We start from the raw sequence: 8,156 nt of genomic DNA on the forward strand, positions 1-8,156 counted from the left end.
AGAGAGAGAGGTTTAAATTAGGTCATGATAAAAATATAACAACGATGAAGGAAAGGAATAAGGTAACTTAGAGACTTGCACTCACTGGTGATTTACACAGTAACACGTTGCATCAGTGGGCCATACTCTGGAAGATAATCAGCATCTTATTACATTTATTTGGAACAGAATCATTCACTATATTTCATTGCAGCATAATTTTCATAGTTATAAAGGGTTCTCAACCAAATGCGAAGACACATTTGCCTTAATTTATTACAGAGTGAGTATAAAGGGTTCTCAACCAATTGCGATGGTTCATTTACCATAATTTATAGCAATAATTTTCAGAATAACTATAAAGCGTTCACATACAAATGGATTTTTTTTTTTTTTTTCTTGTACTACTGAAAGGGACTATTTCACATAACAGTTTTCAGAGAAAAAAAACTATAAACGGTTCTCAGACAAAGACTTATTTTTTTTCTTGTACTACTGGAAGTGACTGTAATTTTACACGATAATTTCAGAATGATTATAAAAGGTTCGGTCAAACAAATGCTAATTTTTTTTTTTCTTGTACTACTGAAAGGGACCATTGACATAATAATTTTCAGAAAACTATAAAGGTTTCTCAAACAAATGTCATACTTTCTCTCTTGCACCATTAAAAGGAAAAATTCTTATAAGTCCCTTCCAAACACAACATCAGCCGGAAAGGAAGTGGTATTAAATGTCCATTTTTCGGAGCTGATCTATTTCTCTCCTACGAAACTTTCAAACTGCCGTATTTTGCATTTTCTTCTTCCCCTGCTCTATAACTCTTCATTCTTCAAGAGACAGCCTGTCACTTCCCTTGGGGTTTAGCCCCCCAAATAGTTTAATTTTTTTTTCTTTTTTTTCTATTTCTTATATTCGGGGTCAGGTTACATAAGGGAATTTCTTCGTCCGTGATAGATCTAAAAGAAAAAAAAAAAATGTCTGGTCTTCCGGTAGAGGATATTGCCCTACAGATTCAAATGAAGGAGGATTTCATATTCAGGACTGTCCGGGCTCCTCGTTCGGCGAGTGGGTTACGTGCTCGGCTACCAATCTGGTAGTCTCGAGTTCGATTTCCCGACCATGCCAACGTGGAATCGGAGGAATTTGTTTTTTTGGTGATCAGAAATTCATTTCTCGATATAATGAGTTTCGGATCCCACAAGAAAACTGTAGGTCCCGTTGCTAGGTAACCAATTGGTTTTCTAGCCACGCAAAAACATCTAATCCTTCGGGCCAGTCCTAGGAGAGCTGTAATCAGCTCAGTGGTCTGGTTCAAGTAAGATATACTTCGTAGTTGTCCGACGTAAAACATTTAAATGTTACATTGATGTTGACCGCGAAACCTTCCCAAGAGGCTGTGTTCTGTTCCTCGTGCATTCATAACGATTGATTGAGTTTGTTTGGTGAAACACTGGCGTCAATAAAGATTGACCTCGGAAAACAGCTGTTTTAAGTGATGCTTTGGACCGCACTGAAGGCAAAAATTTTCCTTGCAAAATTGAAAGACATTGAAAGACGTCCACTTCTTACAAAAGCTTCCACGGAATAGAATGGCAAGCCCAAAAGGAAGAACATGCATACATACATAGAGAGAGAGAGAGGATTCCTCGGAAAAAAGATAAAAGTTTCAGCAAAGGACATATGTACGAAAATAAAGAGAGAGAGAGAGAGGTTCAACGAAGGACATATGCATGAAAAGAGAGAGAGAGAGAGAGAGAGCAACGTTAAGCAAAGAAGTACAAAAATGAAAAGTAAACAGCTTAATCAGATGAACACATGAATAAACAAAAATGGACCAGTCGATGGTCTATTCTCGAGAGTTATTTGTCCAGTAAAATGGAACTCGTCATTAAGAGATCTCGATGAGCTTCAATTGGAACTTAATGGTAAAGGTAATGAATTTATCGTCCACTAAAATAAGGGAGGTTACTAATGACGTATAATTAATTCGTGTTTGAAGGGTCAAATGGGTTCACTGCTTTCAGAACCGTCATTTTGATTTTTTATAAGTATTACGGTTTATAAAAAAGATAAATAATTTACCTAAATATTTTTTTAAATATTCCAACTTTGGATCAACCACGATTTCAAAAATCTCTGTGAAGAGTGAAATTCAAGCATATTGTTCATTTTTTTATTATCTACACTGCTTCTAATATCTATCTTAAATAATTTCCAGGTTATTTCTAATATTGTTTAAAAATATATTGAACTTTAACAGTCATTATCTTTTTAATAAACATCAAATGGAGTTCGTTCACCAACAACGCCATTGTGTTTTTAGTAGTTGCCCTTTATTTTACTTATTGTAATTAGCTAATTGCAATATTTAATAAAAAAAGTTATGTTTAATTAGAACGTTTACAATTTATAAAGATTGTAAACGTTTATTTTACTTGGAAATCCGTCAGTCCCGACTCGGAGTTCATACAGGAATGACGTCTGCTCTCAGGTAGCCCTAGAGACAATAAATATTCATTGATGCAGATTTCGATAGCCAGGCTGAGAGAGAGAGAGAGAGAGAGAGAGAGAGAGAGAGAGAGAGAGAGAGAGAGAGATGGAAAAGGTTTAAATTGGAGTAATGATAAAAGTGCATCGGACTTGTTAATACAGACGATGGTATTTTATTTATTCAACCAAACACCTTAAGAATGAGAGAGAGAGAGAGAGAGAGAGAGAGAGAGAGAGAGAGAGAGAGAGAGAGGTTTAAATTGGAGTAGAGATGAAAATATAACAAACTTGGTATATGCAGACGATGCTATTTTATTTATTCAGCCAAAAACCTCAAGAATGATAAAGTTTGTTTAATAGATTGCATCGTATGTCTAGAGAGATGGTATTCGATATAAGAAACAGAAATAATGATTATACAGAAAGGGATGAAAAAAATATTATTTTAGATGAAAGGATGGGGGAGGGTGGTGTGATCTTAACAAAAAATAAAGGAAGGATGAATAAGATTTGGTAATCAACATAAAAAATTCGTACGAAGGACTATCATGCATGAGTCAAATATAATCTTTATTGCGATATGGAAATATGTCAGCGTATGACAGAGAAATCATATCTACAGCATTTCGTCGAAGTGACAATAAAGCTTTAAGACTACTCGGAGTCAGATAGCCAAATAGAATGAGAAATGGCCCCACAAGGGAAATTATGGAAGTTCCATATGTAGATGAGATAAAGACGAAATGCAGATAGAAATGCCTGGGACATGTCCTTCGCACAACCCGTGCGAGGATAGAATATCATTGTGTCAGCTGGGCTCCTGTGGGCACCAGCGGAGTTGGAATACCCAAGCATTCTTGGAAGAGAACATTTGAAGGGACGCTCATACGAATGGAGATTTGTATAGAATAAAATTCAGTGAGGGTAATATATATATATATATATATATATATAGATAGATATATAATATATATGTTTATATATACATATGCGTGTATATATGTGCCTCTTGAAACCTACCCGAGCTGTCATCATCCCTTACTTTCATTTTCTAACTTTCGCCTACTCGGGGAGTAAGCCTACAAACTACTTTGTTGTTATTGTTGTTTTGGTTCTTGCCGTTGTTGTTCTTATTGGGGGTTAGGTCTATGGAAAGCCTAAAATGGTCTGAATATGGTGTTTCGCGTCGAGGTAAAGATACAGGAATTTTGGGATAGTCTATTTGTGATTTATTTTTTAGAGCAAAAACTAAAAAAAAATAATTAATGTGCATGTTAAACAGTACAGAACAATTATCTCTGATAAAATATAGTGTATTTACTTTAATTTTCGTCGGTGAAACAACGCTCTATTTGACCGTAGATTTTAGAACGTTTTGATTTACGTTGTTAGAAATATAATGTTTACAACTTATGCGTGAGGGGGGGCAAATCTTGAACGCGTCCCGAGTATAAGCTGGAGGTCGGATCACGCCTTGTTTAACTTGACGCGAAATTGATGCAACTTCGGACAAGAAGCATTTCCGTGTATATGATGTTTTCGTGCAAAACAGAACGTTATGTTGTGGAACTTTCACTTGCAAACTTCCCAACAAAACGTCAAAGGTAAGATTGCATAACACACGCGTTACAAGGACTAAACGTTCGAATGGAGAAGTTTTGTCACTCTTCGTTGTTTCTTGTCTAAACTTGAAGCAGAACATGGAACCCACGTCCCTGTGAACAGTCAAGTTATTTAGTGCATGCATGATTCAATGAAAAAAAAAACGCACACACACACACACACACACTCTCACACACACACAAGAGAGAGCTCGTTGTGTGGTATAGTAGATTCACATCAACCGTGCATTTGATGCCTAAGCAAGTCCCTACGAGGCTCCTGTTTGGCTGGCTGTTGATAAGCCAGTCACAGTCTCTCTCGAGAGTTCACATAGGCAAGATGCATGTTCAACTTCTCTGAGGGGATATGTCTTTCAAAAGTATCCCTCAGGAGAGTTGGAACATACATCCTGCCTGTGAACTCCTTCGAGAAACAGAGTTTCCAGGCCCGTGACTGGCTTATCAACAGCCGATCAGGAGTGTCGTAAGGGACTGGCCTAGAAAATCAGATGCACCGGTTGATGTGAATCTACTATAGGATGCTTGGCTCAGTAGCGACAACTAGACTGCTCGAACTCCCAGAAAGGGACTATGAGAATGATCTATGCACTAGCTTCTAAACCTATTGAGACGCAATTGACCTGTGCACGAAATATTAATTGACTGGAGCAGGTCGCAGTCGTGGTGGGGGAGGACACGAAACCGCCTATTTCATTATAAATTAGTATTTGAAAAATAGAAAGGCAGTATTTCTTGAGCTGTCACCCTTAACCCCCCAGTAAGAAGAATAGCCCTAGATTGATATATTTCAACATTGGGCGTTTCCCTCTAACAGTAGAGTGGCACCAGAGTAACCTTTTCAGTAAAAATAATAAAATAATAATAATAATAATAATAATAATATAATAATAATAATAATAATAATAATAATAATAATGCAATACTTTCATAAAAATCTCCCAGAAAATACTATTCTTGCCCTAAGACGCCAATACGATTGTTTCTATTTTATTCCTGTATATAATTATACAGAAAAATGGGATAAATTCGATGAATATACATCTCATGTTTATACACCACTTCTTACTATAAACATAAATATTAAACGTAAAAGAAAATATAAGATTCGGTCATTATTAACAAAAAGATCTAAGCCAGATAACGATAAGTGTCAATTGCCCTTTATGACTCAAAGATTTTTCGACCTACTGGCTAACGGGCGAGGGGCGTCCGCTGCTGGAATTTGAATGAAATTTAACTGTTGCAGAAGGGAATTTAAGTCCTCCAATGACCCCCCCCCCCTCTCTCTCTCTCTCTCTCTCTCTCTCTCTCTCTCTCTCTCTCTCTCTCTCTCCCCTACTGAGGTGTTGAGGATGTGACAGAAGTGAGGAGTAAACTATATGTACATATATATAATATCTATATTTAACATATATATATATATATATATATATATATATATATATATATATATATATATATATATATATATATATATATATATATATATATAATAGATATATATGTAAGTATTTACATAATAAAAATATGGAATGTTAGTCCATATATATAAAAGTCTAAAATAAAGAGGTCAACCAGATTGCTTGCAGGAATGTGATCAGACTAGAGACGCTAAAGATGACGTATACAATAAAAGTAGGCTAAGATAACATGCCGTCAACCTGTAGTCATTCAATTGTTTATAAACATTAGTCCAAGCTCCCTGCTTGAGACAACTTACCCCCGAAACCTATTATTCAAACGGCCTACGTGATCGTAGCGTGTCCTCATTCGATTGTGTGTTCGTATGAAACTATGTCATGTTGATAGTATGTTCATATGTTCGAAACTACTGTCTGTTCCTTCATAACTTGTAACAGAGATGGTAGACAGGCAGAAGAGAGTTAACTATCGTCATTAGAAGACCTGTACCTCTTTACCTAAGCTTTATCATGTAGAGGAATAGGATTAGCCATCATCATTGGGCAGAAGCGATCAAGCTATCGTCATAGAAGACTTGTACCCGATCATACCTGATCTTCATCATGTAAAACTTCAGAAGAATATACTATTTTTATACCTTGTGTTTTCTACAAGAACCTCACCGAACCATGAGTTAAACACATCGTCGTAAAGATAATACCGACTTCGTAAGTGATCTACAAAACCCCAGACACTCCATTGAAGATGGAAGTGCAATACCAACCGACTTAGCGTATAGATTATCGCTAGTCTAACATTACCTCATAGGGCGCCTTATCATACAAGGCACAAGCCCTAATATTGGTGGCCAGCGGACCAGAAGAACTCTACAAAGTCCTACGAAGAAAAAACAGAATAATAAATCATGAAGTCAACGACGACGAAAGCAGCAGATTCTTCAAGCAACCTAGTATCATCATTAGTGAGCGACTTCAGAAAACAAGATTCGTCAAGCAACTTAGTATCATCGTTAGTGAATAACTTCAAGAAACAAAACAACCGACGTGTCCTTTTCCTACGGCAACGGAAGCTTCGTCTCTCATTAGAATCATTCAAGAAAAACATCGTTAGTGAGCGTTTCCGGCACTGCAACGAAACCGCCGAACGCGTCTGCAGCAATCGGATTTTCAAGGGCTCGAATCATCGAAACAACGCGCACTGGGGGAAACTGAAGCCAAACCAGGTCGTCCGCTAAATAGAGAAGGAGGACCAAGGCCGTGTGTCGTATCGGAACACCGTGACTTCCCACAAAAGCAAGCTAAGTACAATTTTTTATTCATTTGGAGTAACTTTGAGTGTTTCCTTTACAGGTCGAATTTCGTTATTCTGTGCTGAAGTTACGAGACATTCTTAATCTTACTTTTTTACAGAAATTATCTACATCATTGAGATTTCGCTACTGCGAGTTTTTATCTTTGAGTGTCTGTTTCCAGAAGTTCTACTGAAATATCATAATCAATATCTATGTTAATTTTATCATTTTGGGTGATTATTAATCCCTTACGTAACAAATCATATTAAACAGTGAATATGCGTTTACGCAGTGGACGTCTGTATTTATACAGATGCATGGATAGGGTCGTTAAGCACCGTAGTGATTAGCACACAAAAAACAAGTGGAACACCCGTACAAATCTATATAAATTAGAGGTAACACTATTTTCGGGTCATGACAATAAATGCTCCTTTGCAAGTCCCGATCGCAGTTTTAGCCTTGAGGGGGTTTTTTTGAGTTATATAAAATATCGAACCTCAATGACTCAACTTAACTTTAAAATACGGCTGGATTGCAAGGAATAACATGTCTGTAAAAAACTTTCTCAGGCTAAATGCGCTGACCAGGATCCTTCACTATTTCAAATTTTAGCAAAGAATGAAGTACAAACAGTTAATATTGAATACAGTAGAGATAACTTGTCTTATTAGTAATCGCTCAGTTCCTAATAGTTCGTCATTCATTGCTTTATACGTAACCAGCAACATAATGCTAAAAACACACAATACGTGCGATGGTAATAAGAGAAGGATCCTAATTATTACAAAAAGAAATAGAAACAGTAGCCTTTCAGAATCAAACAAGCAAACTCGGTGACTGTGTCACCTAGTCAAGCGGTCAAGGTTAGTCAAAAAACTGCCGAAGTTTTCAAAGCGAAGCAAATTCCACACAATAAGCGACTCTAGCAGAGTGGTGAAAAGCGATGTTGGTTCATACATACCGATATCTTTTTGCAATTAAAAAGGAATTGGATTTTTCCTATTGAAACACACGACCGTATAAAGTAATCAGAGCAGGTTTTCGTTCTTTTTTAATACATTAAGTTATAATAAATACTGGTGGATTAAGCCCAACTGTACGCGCCGCCGTAAAAATTAGAATATCTTGTTTTATTTCTTTAGTACACGTAATATCTTATATTTACGGACTCACCGTCTGTTGTTCGAACTTCCCTAATGAGAAGTCCGGATAAGCGAGCGTTTACAGATACCTCTATAGTTATAAAAAACATTGATCTGTATCTAGTGTAATTGTAAGATTCATCTAGGGGTATACAAAATATTATCTTACATCCTGCAATAAAGGCGTGTTTATCAAAGGAAATC

The sequence above is a fragment of the Macrobrachium nipponense genome, chromosome 19 (genome assembly GCF_015104395.2).
Source record: "Macrobrachium nipponense isolate FS-2020 chromosome 19, ASM1510439v2, whole genome shotgun sequence".
Classification (NCBI taxonomy): Eukaryota; Metazoa; Arthropoda; class Malacostraca; order Decapoda; family Palaemonidae; genus Macrobrachium; species Macrobrachium nipponense.